Genomic DNA, 26,672 nt, shown 5'->3' with positions numbered 1-26,672 from the left:
CTCAAACTGTTTTTTTAGAATCCACAGTTGTTCAATGTGGAAAAAATGGAATTCCAAATTTGCCATGTTCTCAATAACAAGACAAAAAATGGAGGTTAAAACCTTACACTATGCCATGAGCCTGTAGTTGAATGGAAGTAACCAAGTCATATAAAGCAACTGGACAGTGACTAAAATAAAGTAACTACAAATAAAGTAAAGCAATGTAAAGTGATAGAAAGTAACTTGAGTTAGGCAAGTCAAGTGCAGTAAAACAAGGGAATGTTATGAGATCTATAAAACAGTTGTTTTGGGAAAGGTTGATGTGAGTTCAAGCGTGACGTTCACATCGAGTGGAGACAAACAGCAGAAGCCTGTTGGAAGCATTCAAGTCGAACCCAGTGGGTGGCATGTGGGGAAGGTATCTTCTTCCTTTTTGAACCCTTTACTCTCCTTCGCTCTGTGTGTGTGTGTGTGTGTGTGTGTGTGTGTGTGTGTGTGTGTGTGTGTGTGTGTGTGTGTGTGTGTGTGTGTGTTTGTGCCGGCCTCCGATCCATGCTGATGTCACACTCGTGCATCGCCCAACACTTGTGCACGTCACGCCGCCGCCCTCCAGGAAATGTGTGTTTCCTTTTTAACATTCCCCTCCTGTGTCCCATTAGCATGTCACACACGCCTGGGCAGACAAAACATTGAAGTTGAGCCTGCTAGCAATCTGCTGTCTGCCAAAGTCATGACCTTCTTGATCTGAAAATTGAACAGTGGAGATTTGAGGAGAAATGCTTGTTGTTTTTAGCCATTTTGTTTCAAGGAGCAGCCATCTTTTTTTTGACTACTGCTAAGGTGGACTTCATCTGTCTTTATTTGCCTCAAGTATCGGTTCGTGGTATCGGCTACGCTTGCTAGAAACACCGCGGTCGCTTGGCCTGTTGCTGATTTGAACCAACGATGCGAGCTTGATCTTCCTAAATTCTATTTTTGCCTTCCTTGCGGCCACATCATTCAATGTAATGATCCGCAGTCCCGTCTGTCGCGGAGAGAGCCAAAAGCAAAGAGTGAGCTGGCCAGGAAGTCAAACATCTGGAAGAAGATGAAGGTGATGACGGAGGGGGGAAGAAGTCAAGCAGACATCTAAGTACGGAGGGACACTTTCAGCTAATTAGTAACTTGTGTTTCCTCAAGAGTTTGCCCTCTTGTGTGTGTGCGTGTGCGTGTGCGTGTGCGTGTGCGTGTGCGTGTGCGTGTGCGTGTGTGTGTGTGTGTGTGTGTGTGTGTGTGTGTGTGTGTGTGTGTGCGCGCGCGCGTGCGCGTGCGCGTGCACGTGCGCGTGTGTGTGTGCGTGTGTGTGTGTGTGTGTGTGTGTGTGTGTTAGAGAGAGAGGCCACTGTCATCATGCCCTTCCTTGCTTCCTGTAAATTCCAGGCCAGGCCACAAGCCGAGGCGTGCATGTGCATGAGCATGTGCATGTGCATGTGCATGTGCATGGCTGGCCGGCCAGCTTCTTTGATGGTTTCCTCTCAGGAAGCGGCCATTGTTTGACTCATTGCTGTGGGTTTCATCAGCTTTCTTTCCCTTCCCACCATTCTGCGTGCGTGTGATTTTTCCTTCTTTATCGGAAAACTGGCCCTTCCAATTTTGCCGACTGCTTATTCTCTTCTTGTCCAAAAGGCCTTTTTAAAACTGTGACTATAGTTAGAGTTGACAATTTGAGCGATGGCAGTCATGGGTTCTGCCGTTCACATTTTGAATGTGTAATCATGCCTTTTTGTTTTTTTTTATATCCACTTTTAGACACATCTTCAAAAGCGTTTATTATTTTACTCTTCAAAAGTGGGGATGTTCTGCTGTTGATTTGCCAGAGCATGGCTGAACCACATGCAGAAAGAAAGTGTTTGCACGGGGAAACACGTCAACTATTTATAGGTGTGTGGGGAGGGGGGCTACAGCGACTTTGAAGAAATCTCATCGAAGATTATCACACATCCTGTCACACACAGAAGAACACCCACATGGAGCAGGAGTCACACAGGTAAGTTACTCGTGCTGCAGGGGAAGTTACTAAACTCAGCTACATAAAAAAAAAATAATAATAAATAAATAAAAGGTTTACGTTGCTATGGAATTGCTTTGTGAGTCAAAAGATTTCAAAGGTTTTCTGAACATTTATGATATGACATGATATAAGATGGGAAATTAAAAGTGACTTAAAACAAAGAGAATGACATGTTGTGTAGTTAACAAAACCACAGTAAGTCTCTTACGGAAATCCCCACGTACAAATTGCGTTGGTTTGTTTGGGTGATTAATGGCAAAGGTGATGTCAGTTTTTCAGCTTTTCAAGTCCTCACCCTTGACTGTACGTACGTATATTGAAGCAACCTTGAGTGCGAGCCTGTTAATCCATTAATGTCTCCGCTACTGCTGACAAGACAAAGTAATGCGCAGCTTGAAAAACAGATGGCCAAAAGACAGCCATGCCGGGAAGACTCGGATTAAGGTGACGTAACCCAGCAAAAGATCCGCAGATTTGGGGGGGGGGTTCAAATGTGTCATTGCACCCACAAAAAAAAAAGCATGCACGGCATCAATATAATAGATTCTGATATGTCTGCCCATAACTGTAACTGTTGTATTGCTTGGAGTGTTGCTTACTCCCGAGTCATGAACTTGATTATCATCATGAGTGTGAGCAAGCAACACTCACATGATTGTGTGATTTCCTCTAAATGAGCTCATTTAGAGTGGACCACTCTTCCGCTTTGTGTCATCATGCAACTTTCACCCAATGTGGCAAAATTCCTTGTGATAACTCCATAATCATGTGCTACAGTCACAAGGAAATTTGCTTGAAAAGTAAGGCAGATCAACTTTTAGGAATTTCTGGGTTGGTGTATAGCTGCATTTCCTCATTCCTTTTCCAAACCAAAACAGACGTTGAGATTCCAGAGCAACTGATAGCAAGCAGGGGGAACTCCCCCCTGCCCCCTTACATGTGCACAGATCTGCTAAAAAGCTTTCTTTTTGGTTTGACCATTTGCCAGCATGATGAATAACAAGGTTTAACGATGATGTCACACCTCAGTGGAAAGTACCTACAAGTGATTTGAATCTAATTTGTAATGAATGTATCACGTCTTGTCCCCAGCCGTCCACTATGTGTGGGTTGTCTTGGTTTCTGTCTGTGTGCTCGCCCCTCCCCTCCCCTCCTGTGTGCCCATGATCAGTTTGATTATTCCCACCTGCCTCTTGTTACCTGTCGTGTATATAAGTCCTGTCTGCCCCTTGCGTCCTTTTGGATCATTGTTGTACGTTGTTGTGTTAATGTCATGATGTCTTTTTGGTTCCTGTTGTTGTCATTGTTAATGTCAACCTGTCTTTTTCCGTCAGTCTTGTTGTTAGGTTTTATGAGTGAGTTATGTCAGTTTACCGAGTCTGTATTTTGAGTTTCGCCAATAAACCCCGGTCCAAGCTGCACTTGGTCGCTCCATTCCGCATTCCACCCGTGACAGAATGTTGTGGAAAGCCACTGATGCGGCTGGCCTCATTCTGCTACATTCACAGTATAGTAGACTGAGTTGGTCTACATGGACACACTTGATTTTATTTGTATATTCTCATAGTGGCTCATTTTTGGTGATCTGTTTTTGACATGGCAAATGTGGCTAATTTGCTGTGCTGACTGCTTTCGAATCATTTATGTGGCAGCATCACAGAGCTGGTCACAGACGGGGCATAAAAACGACATCACTTTCAGTGCTTTGACATGGTTTGGCGTAAGAAAACATTTACTGAGACTGTTTAATAAGAAAGAAACATTTTGGTCCGCAGAGTGTGTTCAACCACAATTAAAGGACATTTCATGTGGCGGCAGCTCATACAAAGTGAAAAGCTAGGTGGAGCCGCACAAGACGAGAGATCACGCCATATCTATTTATAGATTTGGTTTGTTTTCAATCAAAAGATGTCATCAGATGCTGACACAGGAATTCTATTTGACAGTAATCAGGTGTCATCAAGTGCAGAGGCGAGCTATAATAGTTCTTGAGTCATTTTCATTCCGCTGATTTTCAAATCTGCTTTTATAGGCGTCAATAAACAGTACAGATGCCGCCTTTATCAGGAAAACAAACATGAATGTGCGTCGATATGCTACTTCATAGGTATGAGCAATTGAAACGTGGAGGCTTGTTTTGTCAGTGTGTGTCTGAGTAACACAGCATGCAACAAAAAATAAACACTGCTAACGTTAGCTTCGCATTAGCACTTTTGCACAGTTGTCCTCAGTTTAGACTAACATTTGCGAGGTAAATACTGTGATTGGTTGTCCAAATAGGAAAGAAAGAGCCTTCCAACTCCAGGTCATAAATTAACCATTGATATTTATCGTCGACAAAGTTGAGCAAGATGCCGCACACGTGAATGTCAGCCTCTATTTTAGGATGGTTCACAGATAAGATAAGCTTCTATCCAGCTAATTTATTGTGGCTCTGCTATCATTTCAGTGAGATGTTTTGTACTGTTGGAAGCGATTATAACCTCATGTGACTTTGTTTTGGCTGCAAGGGAAAAAAGGTAGTGCAGTGACACAATACTTAGGTGTATCATGTGACCGACCACGTTGGAATTGACAATAACAAAGAAAACCGTAAAGATAATACATACAAACAAATACATTGTGACGCACTTCTAAGTTAATGTCAATCGTTGCGATTCTCTGTAACTTGCATGTGGCACACATCGGCCAAACATGTTAATAACCAGCAGGTAGTAAACGTGCAACTAGAGTCATATAAGTAGCTCAAATAACAAAAATAAGTCAATCATAATACAATAAGAAAAATAAGACTTAGCAACTTTGGGTTATTATGGAATAAAATGTTCTTTGTGAAACTCTCACAAACACAATAGATGACATAAGGTAAACACCTTGAGTGTCATGGTTACCACCTTTTGGTGAAGAGAAAAAAGGAGAAAGGGCTTCACTGTTGCCGCGGTAACACCATGGAGATTATACTTTTCTTCTTTCAAAAGTAACCTTGAGTTTGGACAAAGTTCAGGCAAAGGGAGTTAGTTGTCCGTATCAGTCTGTGAAGAGCAGAGTGCTCAAATGTGTCTTCGTTCGTTCGTTCGTTCGTTCGTTCGTTCGGAGGAGGAGGAGTCAACACTCCCACTTTGACAAGCTGCATAAAATCCCATTACACGGGAGTGCTGAGTGGTCATCCGAGGACTGCAAAAAAATCAAATGCGCTTGTAGAGTCAGTCGCTCAGCAAAATCAAAGGAAGCCAGATGTGAATGGAGGTGTCATGTGACATCAGAGTAGTCTTTGCAGGCATTCCAAAGCATTCCAGTTTTTACATGGGTTGCGATGATGTAAAGCCTGACTTATTCATGACCAAACTTAACAAGCATATCAAGAATGAAGGAGAAGCACATCAAGAATGCAGACAGAGCCACGGGGAATCCAAATGGAGTAAGTGCCATGAGTAAGCTGAGTTATGTTGAACACACAAATTGACCAAAAATAGCTTAAGAGGTCATTAAGACATTTTTGGCTCATTTTCCAGGAGAGTGATGGAAAGTTTTGTGGGAGTGTCCAAACACCTGTCGCATCTGTAATATTTCAAAAATAATCATAAATAACATGCAGATAAACTGGCACTCAAAACATTCCCTATCTTTATGAGTCTTCTATCAATCTTTCAACCTTAAGGATGTTTTTGTGGGAGGTGAAGCCGGCTTTCACGGCCGCGCGCACATTCACACGCGAGTCGCTATCGCCGTGTTACACTTGAGCAATGGGGACATTGAACTGAATGTTGATTTAGAGCAGTATTTATTTGAAATATGCTTGGGCCAATTGTAGTTCTCAGTGGCAACTTGATGTTTTCCATTCTTTGTCCCAGCGGAGTAACGCTCCAATTTGTTTTCCACATGACAGCTCCAGTGTCAGCGCCATGTGAGTTTGGAAATCGATTTGAAGTTTGACATGAGCGCCCCTTCCACCCACTGACACACAAGCATGATTCGTTGACAGGATGTGTTACCATGGTAATTCTAATCTCACAGCGTTGTGAGTCAGCATCCTCAGAGTGCGTGTTGCCCATTTATGTCATTTGGGGTGAATTCATACATACAACTTTGAGATCCTGCTGTGCACAATATTGTGCTTGTCCTTTTGCAATAAGTGCTAATATGTTTTCCATTGCTCAGCTCATGTACTGTCCTTCTCACCTCACTTGTACTATTTTCCAGAAATAAAGTGGGGACATCGCAATTGAAAAAAATAGATAGAAACACAATCAACACCCCAGGTGTTAAATGTCACACGTAGCCTTCCTTCCCAGCAGCAGTGCTCGCAGACAGCCAAGCATCTCCCGGGGGTCCCCATCTTCCTCCCTTACCTCTCATTTCACCTGTCCTGCTTTTTTTCCTTTATTCTCCTTTACATTCCCCTTCCCTGCCGTGCTGCTAAATCTGACTCAAAATGGGAAGGCGGGCCTTCGAGTGCAGAATACCAAGCAGATGTGACGACATAACACCCAAGGTAAGAGAGGAGGGGCCGGTGACGCAACAGCTCAGAAACAAGGTTACGCCACACGTTCGTGATCCATCATCCTATTTTTGCTTAATGATATCAAGTGCCGCATCGCCCGTTCAAAAGTAAGGGATTGTGTGTGTGTGTGTGTGTGTGTGCGTGTGTGTGTGTGTGTGTGTGTGTGTGTGTGTGTGTGTGTGTGCGTGTGCGTGCGTGTGTGTGTGTGTGTGTGCGTGTGTGTGTGTGTGTGTGTGTGTGTGTGTGTGTGTGTGTGTGTGTGTGTGTGTGTGTGTGTGTGCGTGTGTGCGTGTGTGTGTGTGTGTGTGTGTGTGTGTGTGATGCGAGAATGACAATTAGAGGGCAAACCTCGGATACATTCAAACTAAGCTAAAATGATCACACATAAAATAGCTCTCATGTGACTAAAATGATGAGGAGTGAGACTAAAACTAACAGCATCGCTTGGAAACAATAAACAATGGCGGAGGATTATCAGTGCTTCCTCTCTTTCCTATAATCCTATGTGCCAGACCAGACAAATCCTGAAAATGAGTCTGACTCCTTTTGTGAGGAAACCAAGCGGCAAATTTTCAGAAAAGTGGCATTGCGAGGTCACCTGATTGCGGCAGTGTGCAATTTCTGCTGGCCGATTGAAATTCCTCATTTGACATTCGTTTGTTTTTGGGGAAATCTAACACTTAAGAGGATATGTAGAATGGCAAGATTAGGCATTTCTCACAGAGGATAAAGAAGAGTATATGACTGAGTATTGCTATACTGTCTGTCTACAAGTGTTTGTGTTCAATAGATTATTCATTGCTTTACTACTATGCGTTAGCATAAAGCTAGCAGAATACAACGCAATTCTCTTTGTTTGACATTAAATTTCAACTGGAAGTGGCATTAAGGAGCTTTGGCTTGAAGAATCTACACATGGGCCTCCTATTAAATCTCATTAAATGAGTTTGTGTTCATAAGACCCTCACTAATTATCTATCATCTTGACCAAACGTTTGGCAAGATTGCTACAAAAACTATTACAACAACTACTCATGTGGTGGTAACACATCATGTAGTTTCTGTCATGACACTTTGGAAAAGTGGAGAAAGCCTTGTATGGTACTCAGCAGGTGGGATCGACCCCTATAAGCCTCCTACTGACAAGCTTCTGAAATAAAGGATGAAAATAGTAAGTATGGACATACAGTATCTGAGGCGTTATATGTAAATCAAAACATAAGATGCCAAAAAAAAAAGAAGGAAATAGTGCAAAAGCAGCAGGTCCTAACTTGAGGGCCTCAAACATAACCCACGATGACCCCATCCTAAACGACTCGGGGGCCCAAAGACGCGGCTGCTCGTCTGTCAAGCGCAAAAAACAGAAAGGGGCCCCACAGAATGACATGATTGAAATCCCAGCCGCGGCTGGCTGTCCGAGTGGGGAGGAGACACCTGTCCCATTTAGCACGCCTGCCTCCGAAGGAGACCAGATAGAGGGCGCTTGGGGGGGGCCACCGGAATGCCTCGGTGCACGACCGAGCCAGCTGTTATATTGTAGCAAGGGCAATACTTTTTGAACAGGTTCACATCACAGCATCAGGAAGACAAAACAAACACAGGAAGGCTACATTGAAAAGTCAAATGGTCAGAAAGTCATAAAAAGTCATCAAATCGGAATGTTAGCGAGGGTGTGTAAAATGAGGGTGTTTACGTCCATTCCAATCCATTGAAAGTGGCCGCAGATGATAACACACCTGTTTAAGTCCAAAAGTCCTCCAATGGGGATCATCATCAAAGAAAACCAAATAGCACGCCCCTCTGAAGCCACCGCTATCGCCGCACTCGCACTGATATTGATTGGTGGCCCGGGATGGGTCTTGAAGCGTTCTCACAGGATCAAGGCCAATCAATATTTACTGCTCGCTCGCAGTGGAACATGTTACACCAAGAAATCAAGAGAAGATATGGTCATAGGATGGCTGCAATCAAATGGCCACTAAATGAACACATTGAGTGATGTGATGTGTGCAAAGACTAATAAGAGAAGGTGGTCACAAAAATGTTTTCAAAGAAACACATCATGACGATGAAAAGTTATTTTTCCAAACTCACTTTCTTCCTTGGAAACATGTTCTGACATGTCCAGGGTGGAGAGGCGTGGAGACATTTTCTTTCCCTTCTGCTATGTCGTCATCATCCATGCCAGAGACATAAACTCTGTTGTGCTGAAGGAAAATTGATTTAAACTGGATTTGGTTTTAAGCTAAGCTTTGTTGCAAAAAAAAACTTTCATTTGGCATAGGAGAAAAAAAAAGACTGAATAGGGAGACAACAGATGAAAGGTCAAGCAGGGAGAGCCAGCTGGACCAACAAAATCACCGCGGCAGTGGGAAAAATGGATGAATATGTAAGTGACGTATAATGTCCGATTTGGCGCCTGCCTGCCTGCCTGCCTGCCTGCCTGCCTGCCTGCCTGCCTGCCTGCCTGCCTGCCTGCCTGCCTGCCTGCCTGCCTGCCTGCCTGCCTGCCTGCCTGCCTGCCTGCCTGCCTGCCTGCCTGCCTGCCTGCCTGCCTGCCTGCCTGCCTGCCTGCCTGCCTGCCTGCCTGCCTGCCTGCCTGCCTGCCTGCCTGCCTGCCTGCCTGCCTGCCTGCCTGCCTGCCTGCCTGCCTGCCTGCCTGCCTGCCTGCCTGCCTGCCTGCCTGCCTGCCTGCCTGCCTGCCTGCCTGCCTGCCTGCCTGCCTGCCTGCCTGCCTGCCTGCCTGCCTGCCTGCCTGCCTGCCTGCCTGCCTGCCTGCCTGCCTGCCTGCCTGCCTGCCTGCCTGCCTGCCTGCCTGCCTGCCTGCCTGCCTGCCTGCCTGCCTGCCTGCCTGCCTGCCTGCCTGCCTGCCTGCCTGCCTGCCTGCCTGCCTGCCTGCCTGCCTGCCTGCCTGCCTGCCTGCCTGCCTGCCTGCCTGCCTGCCTGCCTGCCTGCCTGCCTGCCTGCCTGCCTGCCTGCCTGCCTGCCTGCCTGCCTGCCTGCCTGCCTGCCTGCCTGCCTGCCTGCCTGCCTGCCTGCCTGCCTGCCTGCCTGCCTGCCTGCCTGCCTGCCTGCCTGCCTGCCTGCCTGCCTGCCTGCCTGCCTGCCTGCCTGCCTGCCTGCCTGCCTGCCTGCCTGCCTGCCTGCCTGCCTGCCTGCCTGCCTGCCTGCCTGCCTGCCTGCCTGCCTGCCTGCCTGCCTGCCTGCCTGCCTGCCTGCCTGCCTGCCTGCCTGCCTGCCTGCCTGCCTGCCTGCCTGCCTGCCTGCCTGCCTGCCTGCCTGCCTGCCTGCCTGCCTGCCTGCCTGCCTGCCTGCCTGCCTGCCTGCCTGCCTGCCTGCCTGCCTGCCTGCCTGCCTGCCTGCCTGCCTGCCTGCCTGCCTGCCTGCCTGCCTGCCTGCCTGCCTGCCTGCCTGCCTGCCTGCCTGCCTGCCTGCCTGCCTGCCTGCCTGCCTGCCTGCCTGCCTGCCTGCCTGCCTGCCTGCCTGCCTGCCTGCCTGCCTGCCTGCCTGCCTGCCTGCCTGCCTGCCTGCCTGCCTGCCTGCCTGCCTGCCTGCCTGCCTGCCTGCCTGCCTGCCTGCCTGCCTGCCTGCCTGCCTGCCTGCCTGCCTGCCTGCCTGCCTGCCTGCCTGCCTGCCTGCCTGCCTGCCTGCCTGCCTGCCTGCCTGCCTGCCTGCCTGCCTGCCTGCCTGCCTGCCTGCCTGCCTGCCTGCCTGCCTGCCTGCCTGCCTGCCTGCCTGCCTGCCTGCCTGCCTGCCTGCCTGCCTGCCTGCCTGCCTGCCTGCCTGCCTGCCTGCCTGCCTGCCTGCCTGCCTGCCTGCCTGCCTGCCTGCCTGCCTGCCTGCCTGCCTGCCTGCCTGCCTGCCTGCCTGCCTGCCTGCCTGCCTGCCTGCCTGCCTGCCTGCCTGCCTGCCTGCCTGCCTGCCTGCCTGCCTGCCTGCCTGCCTGCCTGCCTGCCTGCCTGCCTGCCTGCCTGCCTGCCTGCCTGCCTGCCTGCCTGCCTGCCTGCCTGCCTGCCTGCCTGCCTGCCTGCCTGCCTGCCTGCCTGCCTGCCTGCCTGCCTGCCTGCCTGCCTGCCTGCCTGCCTGCCTGCCTGCCTGCCTGCCTGCCTGCCTGCCTGCCTGCCTGCCTGCCTGCCTGCCTGCCTGCCTGCCTGCCTGCCTGCCTGCCTGCCTGCCTGCCTGCCTGCCTGCCTGCCTGCCTGCCTGCCTGCCTGCCTGCCTGCCTGCCTGCCTGCCTGCCTGCCTGCCTGCCTGCCTGCCTGCCTGCCTGCCTGCCTGCCTGCCTGCCTGCCTGCCTGCCTGCCTGCCTGCCTGCCTGCCTGCCTGCCTGCCTGCCTGCCTGCCTGCCTGCCTGCCTGCCTGCCTGCCTGCCTGCCTGCCTGCCTGCCTGCCTGCCTGCCTGCCTGCCTGCCTGCCTGCCTGCCTGCCTGCCTGCCTGCCTGCCTGCCTGCCTGCCTGCCTGCCTGCCTGCCTGCCTGCCTGCCTGCCTGCCTGCCTGCCTGCCTGCCTGCCTGCCTGCCTGCCTGCCTGCCTGCCTGCCTGCCTGCCTGCCTGCCTGCCTGCCTGCCTGCCTGCCTGCCTGCCTGCCTGCCTGCCTGCCTGCCTGCCTGCCTGCCTGCCTGCCTGCCTGCCTGCCTGCCTGCCTGCCTGCCTGCCTGCCTGCCTGCCTGCCTGCCTGCCTGCCTGCCTGCCTGCCTGCCTGCCTGCCTGCCTGCCTGCCTGCCTGCCTGCCTGCCTGCCTGCCTGCCTGCCTGCCTGCCTGCCTGCCTGCCTGCCTGCCTGCCTGCCTGCCTGCCTGCCTGCCTGCCTGCCTGCCTGCCTGCCTGCCTGCCTGCCTGCCTGCCTGCCTGCCTGCCTGCCTGCCTGCCTGCCTGCCTGCCTGCCTGCCTGCCTGCCTGCCTGCCTGCCTGCCTGCCTGCCTGCCTGCCTGCCTGCCTGCCTGCCTGCCTGCCTGCCTGCCTGCCTGCCTGCCTGCCTGCCTGCCTGCCTGCCTGCCTGCCTGCCTGCCTGCCTGCCTGCCTGCCTGCCTGCCTGCCTGCCTGCCTGCCTGCCTGCCTGCCTGCCTGCCTGCCTGCCTGCCTGCCTGCCTGCCTGCCTGCCTGCCTGCCTGCCTGCCTGCCTGCCTGCCTGCCTGCCTGCCTGCCTGCCTGCCTGCCTGCCTGCCTGCCTGCCTGCCTGCCTGCCTGCCTGCCTGCCTGCCTGCCTGCCTGCCTGCCTGCCTGCCTGCCTGCCTGCCTGCCTGCCTGCCTGCCTGCCTGCCTGCCTGCCTGCCTGCCTGCCTGCCTGCCTGCCTGCCTGCCTGCCTGCCTGCCTGCCTGCCTGCCTGCCTGCCTGCCTGCCTGCCTGCCTGCCTGCCTGCCTGCCTGCCTGCCTGCCTGCCTGCCTGCCTGCCTGCCTGCCTGCCTGCCTGCCTGCCTGCCTGCCTGCCTGCCTGCCTGCCTGCCTGCCTGCCTGCCTGCCTGCCTGCCTGCCTGCCTGCCTGCCTGCCTGCCTGCCTGCCTGCCTGCCTGCCTGCCTGCCTGCCTGCCTGCCTGCCTGCCTGCCTGCCTGCCTGCCTGCCTGCCTGCCTGCCTGCCTGCCTGCCTGCCTGCCTGCCTGCCTGCCTGCCTGCCTGCCTGCCTGCCTGCCTGCCTGCCTGCCTGCCTGCCTGCCTGCCTGCCTGCCTGCCTGCCTGCCTGCCTGCCTGCCTGCCTGCCTGCCTGCCTGCCTGCCTGCCTGCCTGCCTGCCTGCCTGCCTGCCTGCCTGCCTGCCTGCCTGCCTGCCTGCCTGCCTGCCTGCCTGCCTGCCTGCCTGCCTGCCTGCCTGCCTGCCTGCCTGCCTGCCTGCCTGCCTGCCTGCCTGCCTGCCTGCCTGCCTGCCTGCCTGCCTGCCTGCCTGCCTGCCTGCCTGCCTGCCTGCCTGCCTGCCTGCCTGCCTGCCTGCCTGCCTGCCTGCCTGCCTGCCTGCCTGCCTGCCTGCCTGCCTGCCTGCCTGCCTGCCTGCCTGCCTGCCTGCCTGCCTGCCTGCCTGCCTGCCTGCCTGCCTGCCTGCCTGCCTGCCTGCCTGCCTGCCTGCCTGCCTGCCTGCCTGCCTGCCTGCCTGCCTGCCTGCCTGCCTGCCTGCCTGCCTGCCTGCCTGCCTGCCTGCCTGCCTGCCTGCCTGCCTGCCTGCCTGCCTGCCTGCCTGCCTGCCTGCCTGCCTGCCTGCCTGCCTGCCTGCCTGCCTGCCTGCCTGCCTGCCTGCCTGCCTGCCTGCCTGCCTGCCTGCCTGCCTGCCTGCCTGCCTGCCTGCCTGCCTGCCTGCCTGCCTGCCTGCCTGCCTGCCTGCCTGCCTGCCTGCCTGCCTGCCTGCCTGCCTGCCTGCCTGCCTGCCTGCCTGCCTGCCTGCCTGCCTGCCTGCCTGCCTGCCTGCCTGCCTGCCTGCCTGCCTGCCTGCCTGCCTGCCTGCCTGCCTGCCTGCCTGCCTGCCTGCCTGCCTGCCTGCCTGCCTGCCTGCCTGCCTGCCTGCCTGCCTGCCTGCCTGCCTGCCTGCCTGCCTGCCTGCCTGCCTGCCTGCCTGCCTGCCTGCCTGCCTGCCTGCCTGCCTGCCTGCCTGCCTGCCTGCCTGCCTGCCTGCCTGCCTGCCTGCCTGCCTGCCTGCCTGCCTGCCTGCCTGCCTGCCTGCCTGCCTGCCTGCCTGCCTGCCTGCCTGCCTGCCTGCCTGCCTGCCTGCCTGCCTGCCTGCCTGCCTGCCTGCCTGCCTGCCTGCCTGCCTGCCTGCCTGCCTGCCTGCCTGCCTGCCTGCCTGCCTGCCTGCCTGCCTGCCTGCCTGCCTGCCTGCCTGCCTGCCTGCCTGCCTGCCTGCCTGCCTGCCTGCCTGCCTGCCTGCCTGCCTGCCTGCCTGCCTGCCTGCCTGCCTGCCTGCCTGCCTGCCTGCCTGCCTGCCTGCCTGCCTGCCTGCCTGCCTGCCTGCCTGCCTGCCTGCCTGCCTGCCTGCCTGCCTGCCTGCCTGCCTGCCTGCCTGCCTGCCTGCCTGCCTGCCTGCCTGCCTGCCTGCCTGCCTGCCTGCCTGCCTGCCTGCCTGCCTGCCTGCCTGCCTGCCTGCCTGCCTGCCTGCCTGCCTGCCTGCCTGCCTGCCTGCCTGCCTGCCTGCCTGCCTGCCTGCCTGCCTGCCTGCCTGCCTGCCTGCCTGCCTGCCTGCCTGCCTGCCTGCCTGCCTGCCTGCCTGCCTGCCTGCCTGCCTGCCTGCCTGCCTGCCTGCCTGCCTGCCTGCCTGCCTGCCTGCCTGCCTGCCTGCCTGCCTGCCTGCCTGCCTGCCTGCCTGCCTGCCTGCCTGCCTGCCTGCCTGCCTGCCTGCCTGCCTGCCTGCCTGCCTGCCTGCCTGCCTGCCTGCCTGCCTGCCTGCCTGCCTGCCTGCCTGCCTGCCTGCCTGCCTGCCTGCCTGCCTGCCTGCCTGCCTGCCTGCCTGCCTGCCTGCCTGCCTGCCTGCCTGCCTGCCTGCCTGCCTGCCTGCCTGCCTGCCTGCCTGCCTGCCTGCCTGCCTGCCTGCCTGCCTGCCTGCCTGCCTGCCTGCCTGCCTGCCTGCCTGCCTGCCTGCCTGCCTGCCTGCCTGCCTGCCTGCCTGCCTGCCTGCCTGCCTGCCTGCCTGCCTGCCTGCCTGCCTGCCTGCCTGCCTGCCTGCCTGCCTGCCTGCCTGCCTGCCTGCCTGCCTGCCTGCCTGCCTGCCTGCCTGCCTGCCTGCCTGCCTGCCTGCCTGCCTGCCTGCCTGCCTGCCTGCCTGCCTGCCTGCCTGCCTGCCTGCCTGCCTGCCTGCCTGCCTGCCTGCCTGCCTGCCTGCCTGCCTGCCTGCCTGCCTGCCTGCCTGCCTGCCTGCCTGCCTGCCTGCCTGCCTGCCTGCCTGCCTGCCTGCCTGCCTGCCTGCCTGCCTGCCTGCCTGCCTGCCTGCCTGCCTGCCTGCCTGCCTGCCTGCCTGCCTGCCTGCCTGCCTGCCTGCCTGCCTGCCTGCCTGCCTGCCTGCCTGCCTGCCTGCCTGCCTGCCTGCCTGCCTGCCTGCCTGCCTGCCTGCCTGCCTGCCTGCCTGCCTGCCTGCCTGCCTGCCTGCCTGCCTGCCTGCCTGCCTGCCTGCCTGCCTGCCTGCCTGCCTGCCTGCCTGCCTGCCTGCCTGCCTGCCTGCCTGCCTGCCTGCCTGCCTGCCTGCCTGCCTGCCTGCCTGCCTGCCTGCCTGCCTGCCTGCCTGCCTGCCTGCCTGCCTGCCTGCCTGCCTGCCTGCCTGCCTGCCTGCCTGCCTGCCTGCCTGCCTGCCTGCCTGCCTGCCTGCCTGCCTGCCTGCCTGCCTGCCTGCCTGCCTGCCTGCCTGCCTGCCTGCCTGCCTGCCTGCCTGCCTGCCTGCCTGCCTGCCTGCCTGCCTGCCTGCCTGCCTGCCTGCCTGCCTGCCTGCCTGCCTGCCTGCCTGCCTGCCTGCCAGCCTGCCAGCGCGCGTGTGCTTTTGTATACGTTCATGCAAATTTGCTTGTCTTGTGTTCTTTCTAAGAAAAGGATTATCTGAGCCCCAAGCCACCATTTCACCTCCCCCGCCCCGCCCCGTCCCATCCGTATCCCGGACAGCTGTCAGCAGAGACCTGGACACAGAAAGACCCATCTGTCACCTTCTTTCAAAGGTTACGCCCGTGTGACTGTGTATGTGAGTGGGAAGCTTCTTTTCCCGTGGCTAATCTGTGCTCCCCGGTACACTTGTGAGGGTGACCAATACAGCCCGCGTACCTCCTCATTTGTTTGAGCCTCAGCAGAATTGATTTCGATGATTTGCCTATAATTGGCTTTTTTAACAGCACACTCGGAAGGAAGGCTGTGCGGTCGGTCATTCAAATGTGAGTTTGCATCCTGCGACTTTGATCACGCTGATTAGATCGCTCACATTTCAAAGCCACGCTATTTTGGTTCGGGGTGAATCAATGATTCATTAGGGGACGAAAAGCTTATTTGAAGTTGTCATGACACTCATAAGAGTAGACAGGTGGGATTTGCATTTGTTTTGGTTTATTTGCTTCATATTGTTGACAGAGCAAAATCATTTGGATAAAACAAGTGCAAGTGGTAAAAACAGATTCAATTATTTGACTGCAACTATTTGAAGAGTGCCAGCGGCGTGTAGTCAATATTGAACAATACTGCAACTATATTGGGGGATAAGTCACTCATATTTTCCTGAATATTGATTTGAATTCAACCCCATTGTGTACATTATGTCAGACATTGGATGAGTAGAAACAAAGGAGGGCATACAGAGGAGATTTAGGGTGTAGTAGTGTTATGCAAATGATTTATGGGCGGGAACAAAGACGCATTCTGTTAGGGTTTTCAGGTTAGTTTGATCCTATGATTATGTTGGAATGTAGACTGTAATGATTAAATCAATCATGTCTTGCCCTCACAATGTAATGATTAAATCAATCACGTCTTGCCCTCACAATGCAGAGTAAGATGAAGTGGTTGCTTCCTCTGCTTGATTGACCAGCTGCAGGGGAAGCAATCAAAGTTGTTCTGTTTCCCACAACAGTGTAAAACACCCCCTGCTCTGATCTTATCAGAGGCCGGGGGTTCACCAAACCTGTCCACTCACCCCCACTCTGTTCCTCCTAATAAATATGCCCTTGCAGGGAGGAGACTTTTAGACTTCATTCGATAATCGCTGTTCAGACAGCGACGAATGGACTCTCCACCTGCAGGTGTCTAAAAGAACTTGCTTGTCTCCTGTTTGGTTCTTGCAAAATAAGTTGGAGTGAGCAAATCTCTAACATTTTGGTGCCGAAACCCGGGATCCTCATACCCACCATCTGACCGGCGAAGGAGGACGTGCTGCATTGTCGACAAGCCAGCGTCCATTAGGAGGACCTGGAAAAGAAAGTCCTGGGAAGAGAATTCTTCGCTGGGCCAGCATCTTAGGTCTGCCTTCGTCTGACAGAGGTGGATTGACGGGATCCGGCGGTGCAACGAACCAGGGGACAAGTAAGTTAAAGCGCTAAAGATACGGCTTTGGTTTGTCCGAGCTATGAGATTCGGCTTTGGTTTGTCCAAGCTATGAGATACGGCTTTGGTTTGTCCGAGCTATGAGATACGGCTTTGGTTTGTCCGAGCTATGAGATTCGGCTTTGGTTTGTCCGAGCTATGAGATTCGGCTTTGGTTTGTCCGAGCTATGAGATTCGGCTTTGGTTTATCCGAGCTATGAGATACGGCTTTGGTTTGTCCGAGCCATGAGGCCTAAAAAAGCGCTGGAGTTAGTGTGATTGAGTGTGTGACTGGTAGGATAAATTGACTAAGAAGCAGTTCTAGCGTTGATCCATGGCAAAAAAAACAGGCTAGTAATTTGTTGAAAGGTCAATTTAAACCTGCATTGAGGATCCTCAAAGCAATAGTTAAATAAATAAATAAGTAATAATAGTAATAATAATAATAATAATATTTTTGAGACAAAGAGATTGTATAACCTAAAACTACTAGAATTAATATGGGAAATAAAAACGGTAAATCTCTTGCTCTGCTCTTCTTTAAAAAGAGAAGTTCATGGCAAGTAGATTTCTTAATTGTATGCAATATATGCCGAAGTGGAAGAAAAAGTATGGAGTAGAAAGGAAGTTGAGAGTTCAAGTGGTAAAGAAATGCAACTTGCTTCTAGAAGATAAATAAATAAAATTAGAATGTGCTGTCCTCGTGTGCATAGGAGGGACCAGCTCATGATCGACCACAGGAAATGGCCAGCCTGTGACGAATCATTGATGCTGGGAACTACCTTTTGCGTGCGAGAGCTGTGCATCTGTGTGCGTATATGTTAAAATGATGAACATTGGCTAAAGTTTTAGTATAAAAATTTTTTTTGCTAGACTGTGGTCTATCCAATTTGCACCGCAGAACAGAAATGATTTTGAAAGATAAAAATGAGAGGAAAAAGAGAGAAATCTGTTTGCAAGCAGAAACTAATCCACACTAGTGCATGTTAAGTGTCGAGCCCACATGAGAAATTCGAAGGAAAAAAAAAAAAAAAATGACAGAACATGCTTTCAGGAATTGGAAGAAGCTAAATTGTGAATTTAAGATTTTGCAATGCTACATTTAATAGGAATAATTGATTGGTTGTGTTATAAGATTATGCAAAATTCTAATTGCAAGCTAAATCTGAGCGATTGAGTTCTTCAAATTTAAAAACAAAGAAAAATTCAGATTAATTTGCCAATTGTTTGTTTTAGTTGAGTTTTTTTTTTTTTTTTTTGAAGTGGTGGATTGTTCTACCAGGAAACCTGAGTTGAAAGTGATATATGAGTGTTGTGTGGTGAGCTTGGATGAATTGGGACCGATGTGATAGGAAGACTCCTTTTTGGAGACTGTGTGAGATACATATGATGAGCATTGATGAATGATTGCCTGAATGAAAGGTTGAATGGTTGAAGTCGTTGGCGACTACTATGGAAAATTAGTAGAGCGACTTTGATGAAAGAGTGATTTTGAGCAGGTTGAATGTTAGAAAGAAACACGTAGCTTTTGGATTGATAATTAACTAGAAAAAAAATGGAGAACCAGTAACACATGTAGAAGATGTGTGAACTGAGAAATTAAGAAGCGTTTTGGAAAGAAAGTCAAACTAAATGATGATGAAATCATATGTAGTACTACAAAACTTTACTACATATGGATTCTCTAAATCATACAATTGAGTAAAATAAAACATACGTTTTGATTTGTATTCAAATTTCTAAGATTCTTGTGATAAACAATGAGAAAACGATTGAAAAAGTAACTAAAGAAACTACAACAAAGTGAAAATGTCTAATCATTTGCTAGCTGAGTCGCTCCCCATTCGGGGAGGCCATCCATTTACTTGCTAAGCTAGTTGTCAAAACAGGGGCATGATTAGAGAATGGCATCTATAAATGACCTACCCTACCAAAGAACCTATGCAAATGGGCTGCAATATTGAGCCATGGTGCGCGTCACATGGCTCAAGAGGAGGGATAGTGGGGCAGGTCAGTCAGCTTTATACAACATATGGATTTGATTCATATTCAAAATATTTTCAAAACAAAACAAACATTTTTTTTTTGTAGAGCTTGTTTCAAAAAAACAAAAAAACAAAAAACAAAAAAAAAAAAAAAAAAAAAAAAAAAAAACTCCTGTTTGCCAGTTAAATGGGCACTACAATTGACTACGAGAGTTGCAAGCAACAGATGAAGAGCAGTCCTGGGCAGATTATCTAATCAGGACGCTCAAACTGAAAGATGTGTCCAATGCAAATTTACTGCCGCCTGATCTCTCCCCCTCACAGGTGGACAACCCTCAGGTTCACTGTGAGAGCTCACACACAGGAGGCGTGCTATGTGTGTTCGAAACTCCCCCCTTCCTCCACGCAAGTTCGCTTGGAGGCCAGAGCAATGAATGTCACTGAAGCGAAACGTATGGCATCCATGGGAGGAGTTGGATATCAACGCCGAGCAGTCACAATCAGTGATGCCGACCCATCCCACTCTGGACTTGCAGACGGTGCCTATGATGAACACTTCTGGGCAAATCTCAATGTGACTGTTAAAGGACGAACAATACCACAAGTGGCCTACACAGAGAGACCAGCTGGAGTGAATTACACATGTTACATCCAAGGTGGTTTATCCGATGCTGCCCGCCAACTGGACAGGAGTGTGTGCACCAGTGTGGGTGACAGACCACACCTACAGGATATGACATCATCAGCTGACAGGAGCACACAACTCTTCTGGACTCGACGCAGAGCAGTTGCAACCTTTGACCCTCATGACCCTGTCTGGGGTGCGAACGTTCCAGATGACCATAAAGTATGGTCCGTCGGAGACAAAGTTGTCCTTGCGCTCTTCCCTCAGATATACTGTTTCTGTGTTTTTCTTTTTGTTTTTATTGATAGCATTCTGGTCGCCTGTGGCAACGGGGCCGTGTAAGAATTTTCCTGCTAATAACATCTGGCCAGCAGGTTTTTCGCTTACACAATAAGTTTGATCTGGGGTGTTGAGGTAATGCCTCATCTTCACTGGAAAGTGTTGCTATCACTGTTTGTTGTTTTTATTTTTACCATTCTACTTTCTTCATTATACGTATATATGTTTTTTTCTTGCTTATCGTTGTTGTTTGGGGTGGCATAATCATATGATAAATCAGGAGGGAGATGTTAGGGTTTTCAGGTTAGTTTGATCCTATGATTATGTTGGAATGTAGACTGTAATGATTAAATCAATCATGTCTTGCCCTCACAATGTAATGATTAAATCAATCACGTCTTGCCCTCACAATGCAGAGTAAGATGAAGTGGTTGCTTCCTCTGCTTGATTGACCAGCTGCAGGGGAAGCAATCAAAGTTGTTCTGTTTCCCACAACAGTGTAAAACACCCCCTGCTCTGATCTTATCAGAGGCCGGGGGTTCACCAAACCTGTCCACTCACCCCCACTCTGTTCCTCCTAATAAATATGCCCTTGCAGGGAGGAGACTTTTAGACTTCATTCGATAATCGCTGTTCAGACAGCGACGAATGGACTCTCCACCTGCAGGTGTCTAAAAGAACTTGCTTGTCTCCTGTTTGGTTCTTGCAAAATAAGTTGGAGTGAGCAAATCTCTAACACATTCTGAGAAGAAAGAGAAAGTACGAAAACTGGCCTTGCTTTCAAAGTGAAAAGCAAGCCTCTTTTATAATACGTAATCATGACGACCCAACTCCAAGTCAATCATAGTTCTGGGATAACAATCGGTCCTGTTAAGGAAACAATCTGGGAAGGAAATTTAATTCCAGCATGAGGGAGGTCGCCGCCGTATTTCAATTTATCCGAGAGGCTGTTTACATGTTTTGGTGCAATAATATGGTTCAGCAGGAGATTAGATAGCGTCCATGTGTGAATGATAAAGATGGACTGGGCTAATCACACAAAGTACACGTTTTTTTATTTCGTCTATTTGAGGACCCAAGTCAAATTCCTTCTTTGGCATGCTCAAACATGGCCAATACAAATTCTTGATTCTTGAAATGTGCTATTATGACATTAAGATGTCATATCATCATATATTTTGTCAGTGCAATAATATAGTATCTCAAATGCACCTTTGACTCAATTGCTCACACACAGAAATGGCACACATGCAATTTATTTACAGGAAGTAGTTTTATAGAAGGATGTTGTATAATTAAAGAAGGATGGCGGGAACACAAGATGGGGGGAATTTCAGAGTTAAGCAAAAGAAAAGGAAAGGAGTGGGAAGGAAAGAGAGACAGAGAGCGAGAGAGAGCGAGAGAGAGAGAGAGGCACAAAGAGACTTTTGAGAGCTGCTGTGGGCGGTTTGCAAAATGCTGCAGGAGGCTTTGGGGTTATTGCAATACATAGCGCACGCATGCGAGTGCGTGCGTGCGTGCGTGTACAGTATGCTTGAGTGTCATGGTCTCACCTTCCTACATCATTCATTTGATTCAAGAGAAATACCACGTCCTCTCTTCAACTGACATGAATTCTTTGCTTGGCTTTGATTTGCTGCAGAGTGCACCAGGAAACCTTTTTTTTTTTTTTTTTTTTTTTACACCTAACTTTGTTTTTATTTGGCAACACTCATGAATAGTCTGTTGATGGAACATCGGGGCAAGAATGACGCTGTGACTGTTGAATGCCACTGCATGAGGGAGCTTCAAGAGATCTTAGTAGTTCCCCATAATATCTTTCTTTATCCATCCCATGTAAACCTGTATACAGTTCAAGCTACATTTACACAATGGCCTGACAGATAACACATATATTTTCAATGCAATTTTTTTTTTTTATGTATATGTAGCAATAGCAAACCATAGCTGACCTCATGTTAGTCTTCAGAACCAAAAGCTAGTTGAAATTGAACAACAGCGCCTATGTCGAACACAGTCAAAACAATTCTTCATCATGAATGAATTATTAACATCCAGCAAGTCAGACATTACATCAAAGTTTCACCAGAAAGATTCTGACAAAACGAGAAAAGTGAAATTCTAGGAAGAAAAAAAAAAAAGAGCAGACATGGAGCGAAAGCACGCACGTCCCAGTGGCTCACGACTTGACCTTTAAACATCCTGCTTCCTCTGCCACGATGCGAGTAAGACACCTCGAAATCAAAGCTGATATCACCATCATACATCATATGCCAATGGATCATTTTAGTAAGAAATACTCTGCGCCCGAGGCATTTAGATTTGAAACATTTTAGACCACACCGCTCCAACATCAGCCCTGGGAAACGGCCAGAACAAATGTAGAAAAGAAAGAGAAAATGACAGCAGATGGTCGATTGTCAGGGTAGTACTTTTGGACAGACACGCCACTGGCGGTCTGTTCTCAACCATCCCCTCCCTCCCTCACGGGTTGGGGGGGGTTAACTTTAAAAGCTCTTTAATGCTATTGTACACAGGCATCTGACAAAATGACAGAGTGCTGCGTTATATAATCACAGTTTAGAGGAAGGAAAGAGAAGTCCGCATGAAGAGGATGTAGGCCAAGATAAGCATTGCAACCTCTTTGATTTAATCCACTCCAAAAATATATTGCAATCCATTTTGGATTCAGAACAAATATATTCTGTAATTCCTATTCGGAGGCAACCTGCTGCATTTTGGCCGAATTGCATATGTCATGCTGATGGAGCTTTCCAGTGGAAAGAAATGAATTGTCAAGATCAAAAGACATGACTTGGAAATTGAGATGAACCACTGACAGAAAATGAGGTAAACCACAACGCTGTGTATTTTGCACAGAAATCCTAATAAAAGTCAAACGCATCCTGTTTGTTTGCTTCTTAAATGTCACTGTGGCAGCAGCAGCTGCTGCTTCCTGTCGATGCAGAGAGTTTGTGTGAGATTACAACCGTCATGTTATTTTAGCTATATAATATTGCGCAACTATTGGAAGTAAGTTCCAGTGTTCAAATGCAGCCCAACATTAAATTCAATACATCATTATAAGAACTGTGTCGCCATGGTCATATTTCTTGTAATAATGGAGTGCCTTGCAGTGTTGAAAAATACTACAAATGACTAGCGCCCCTTATTCCCTTGAACATCATCCCTTGCCTGCTCTGCATGTTACCAAAAATAGAACGCTGCACAAGTAGAACACCGACACGGGATAGAAATAGAATAAAAGAGAAAAAGAGGTAGAAATTGACACACGAATCCACAATGAGGCGGCATCGGGGATGACGTCACACGTGCACGGGAACGACGGAGGTTAAAGCTGCAAATGCATTTGGCCGAATAAATAAATAATGCAGCTGCCCAATCACTTTAAGGCCTGTCTAATAATCTGGTCAGCCAAAAGTCAACAATAAAGGACAAGGTTCATTTACCAGTGTGTGTGTGTGTGTGTGTGTGTGGGGGGGGGGGGGGGGGGGGTACAGTTAAGCTTTCTCTCTTGAATAGTGTTTTTGCTTTTGTTTTGCATCTTGGCTTATCGAGCTCCACTGCCACAGATGGAATTGAAAGGACAAGGATTTTCTTTGCACAACAGCATCATCTGCTGGATATGTTCTGCAATGCTGGATTCCGTATAATTGAGAACATCATGTGCCTACAAAATTGGTACCACCGATCATTTTTGATAAGAGCCATGAGGAAATTGTTAGCCAAAGTACACACAAAGAAATCATGCCAATCGGCATTGAAGTGACATTTGTGTTGATCACTTCTCCTGGAACTATGACGAATCATTCGGATGCCAAGTGAAGACAAGTGACTCATATGAACCAGACTTAAAGGGCTAGAGACACCGGTATATGTATAAATCGGTTTTAGTTAGCTTATGGGCTTATAAATATAAATTGACGCTCGAAACAACGAAAAGGAAGCTGTTGCTCTGAAAAATATCATTTAAATTTGCCGCACAGACGAGTTTGACTGCACCGAGCCGCCAGCCGGAAGTGACGTCTCATGACGTCTCAAGTTGTACGCGTTTAGCTCCAGTGAATGTAAACAAAAAGAGAAGAGGGGCCAGCGCGGAGACGTCGGGCCAGGTTTGCGGCCAACCCAGCTCGCCTAGCCGTGCCTTCCATTATCCTGGCGTACATTCGTTCGCGGGACGACAAGATGGGTTGAGTTCGCCTGATAGGATCCACGAACCGGACAGTGCGTGCCTGCTGTGTGCTCGTGTTCACAGTGGCCTGGTTGACTGTCATCTTTCCGGACTCTGCTGTGCATCGGGAGCGGCTAGCGTGCTATCACTCTTATTGTTCATCTTCTTGTTTTATTTTTCCTGTGTTGTTTACTTGTATGTGCGTTGTGAACTCTGTCTTATCTTTCCGGACTCTGCTGTTTATCGGGAGCGGCTAGCGTGCTATCACTCTTATTGTTCATCTTCTTGTTTTATTTTTCCTGTGTTGTTTACTTGTATGTGCGTTGTGAACTCTGTCTTATCTTTCCGGACTCTGCTGTGCATCGGGAGCGGCTAGCGTGCTATCACTCTTATTGTTCATCTTCTTGTTTTATTTTTCCTGTGTTGTTTACTTGTATGTGCGTTGTGAACTCTGTCTTATCTTTCCGGATTCTGCTGTGCATCGGGAGCGGCTAGCGTGCTATCACTCTTATTGTTCATCTTCTTGTTTTATTTTTCCTGTGTTGTTTACTTGTATGTGCATTGTGAACGCTGTCTTGTCACCCTGGGATAGTGAGAAACGTAATTTCGATCTCTTTGTGTGTCTTGACATGCGGCGGAATTGACAATAAAGGAGACTTTGACTTTGAAAAGTATGTCGAAGCGTGACGGGAGGGGCACAATTCAGAAAACGTGCTCAGCTCGTCAAAAAAAAATGCGATTTAAGATATAAAATTAAAAATGCGCCTAAAACCTAAACCAAACGCTGCAGATGTTCATTTCTTCATTCGCAGTGGTCAACTCGGCACTCTACTCTTTTTACTATTCCAACCTAACCACAGTGACGGGAGAGGCACAATTCAGAAAACGTGCTCAGCTTGTCGAGAAAATGCGATTTAAGCAATAAAATTAAAAATGCTTATAAAACCTAAACCAAACGTTGCAGGTGGTGATGTCTTCATGTGCCGAGATCAACTCGGCACTCTAAAGCCCTCAAGAGCACTTTTTACTATGCCAACCTAACCAGAGTGACGGGAGGGGCACAATTCAGAAAATGTGCTCAGCTCAGCCCAAGTGAACTGCTAGATTCATCATATTCTGCGTCGAAAGAGGTTTCTGAATCGGATAAAATGATGTTAATATTGCCACTAGAAACGGAGCTGTCGCTATCATCTACCATGTTGTTTGGGTTTGTTGACATCCAGATGTACAACTTGTGACGTCACAGTAATGGCGCCGCCAGTTTGGCTTCGTGCGGGACCCGATCGATAAACTGGCATTTCATTTCAGCTTTATTCTTAGTAATCGGTGTCCATTTTTAATTTCCAATGCGGCAAATGTGTTCACTTTATACATTCTATCAAATTCCGTTCTAATTGAAAAAAAAAAAAGGGATGTCTCTAGCCCTTTAATAGGAGCTTCGAATGGATGGAACCTGTTTACCAGAGGCTTTAGTGTTTGCGGACTTCCGGAACATCATCCAAAAATAACTTGGAATGATGCTCATGACGATGATGACGTTTGTTCATTTGGATCCAGAGGGCAGAAGTATAACAAAAAGCAGAGACATGTGAAGCGGTTGCACTGATTTCAAGGAAACGGGGGGGAAATTCACGAAAGCTATGCTTTTATTCCCCCCCTGCGTGACCAATATTTTTCAGTTTGAAACATCTGCGGCAACTCTCTAATTGGGTTGTAGTGACATCTAGCGGAAGGAACTTGAACATCATGTGCCAACAAGTCAAGTTCAGGTTCCTTTTCATTAGTAACAGAAAAGTCTTCCTCTGGCCGTGTGCAAGTCCGGTGATTCAGTGGTGGCGGTATATTCACATCTAAATATATAACAAGCTATTAAAGTGCAAAACTCCACCTCCCACCGTCAAGCTAAAATGGGCTTGCTCTGGCTAGCCAAGTCAGTAAATGACATATGACTTGGTGGTATAATATGCAGTGACAGCGCCAAAAAAAAACAAAAAAAAAAAGGAGACAGGATACAACACGAGTCAATGAAATCACGAAAGGTTTTAGTTGACTTTTCAAACCCTTTTTTCCCCCCCTTCCCCTTCTGTTTTGGGTTAGGGTGTCAATTTGGATTGTTCTGTTTCCTGTTTTTTTTCTTTTCCTCCCTATTTTAAAGCCCTCTCTCTGTTTGTCCACTTCCATAGTGCGAACGTCACGGGAAGGTTTCCTAAGTATAGATCAGCACATGACTCATGAGGGTTCCCCAGACAGATGAGAAAGTTCCTGGTTGTCATCTGATAGTACGGCAACTACGCAATCAACTGAAATACTGTCGTCACATTTGGATTTAGTTTAGATGCAGAGAGATACATAGGCAGCTGGACTGACGGGAAGTGGACAGACAGACAGACAGACAGGCAGGCAGGCAGGCAGGCAGGCAGGCAGGCAGGCAGGCAGGCAGGCAGGCAGGCAGGCAGGCAGGCAGGCAGGCAGGCAGGCAGGCAGGCAGACAGACAGACAGACAGGCAGAGGATTCCATGTACTGTAGAAAGACACAGAAACAGCTCCAAAAAGCTAACGGGTTCATGAAAGTTTTGTTCCTCCAGTAAAAGCTTTTGCAGGACCTAATTTGAGGGCAGCACACACAAACAGACACGGACGCAGGCTCATATGAGGACAAAAACACTCGCAAATTGAAAGCCCATGGCCTCCCTCCAGAGAGGGCTAATAAAAAGCTTTGTAGCTGCGGCAACATTTCTGAAAGACAATGGATTGACAAAAAAAAAAACATAAGCAATGATACAAATTCTTATTTGTTTGAAGAAATTACACCTTGTGTTTAAAATGACTGCATAGCGCTACTAGCTTAATGCTAACATACAAATGGAAACACCATACACACGTATTAGCGTCTATGTGGTGCTCTTGTTATTCTTTAAGCAACGGATATCAGAACACAAATACTGCATGTGCAGCAAGACGGGGTGGGGCACTGCTCTCTGAAAGCTAAATTGAAACATCTCCCAGTCATGATGCCATGACCGGCCATTGTCCCAGTGAGCAATGAGATGAAGAAGCTGGAGCAGACCAAGGAGCGAGCGCTTTGCATTCATTTG

The 26,672-nt window shown here is 49.9% G+C and overlaps 1 long non-coding RNA gene across 2 annotated transcripts; it reads left to right on the top strand.

The window, feature by feature from the left end:
- The first annotated feature begins 559 nt into the window (after nt 1-559).
- On the top strand, nt 560-19,760 carry LOC137839602 (uncharacterized). Of its 2 annotated transcripts, none has more exons than XR_011085604.1 (2): nt 560-8,922; nt 15,027-19,760. It is a non-coding gene; the product is annotated as an uncharacterized lncRNA (long non-coding RNA). The 2 variants fall into 2 exon arrangements; XR_011085603.1 differs by having other exon boundaries at nt 15,022-19,760.
- The last annotated feature ends 6,912 nt before the right edge of the window (nt 19,761-26,672 follow it).

The sequence above is a fragment of the Syngnathus scovelli genome, chromosome 17 (assembly GCF_024217435.2).
Source record: "Syngnathus scovelli strain Florida chromosome 17, RoL_Ssco_1.2, whole genome shotgun sequence".
Classification (NCBI taxonomy): Eukaryota; Metazoa; Chordata; class Actinopteri; order Syngnathiformes; family Syngnathidae; genus Syngnathus; species Syngnathus scovelli.
Note: the sequence above shows the minus strand (reverse complement) of the source record. Positions and strands in the feature narration are given on the sequence as shown.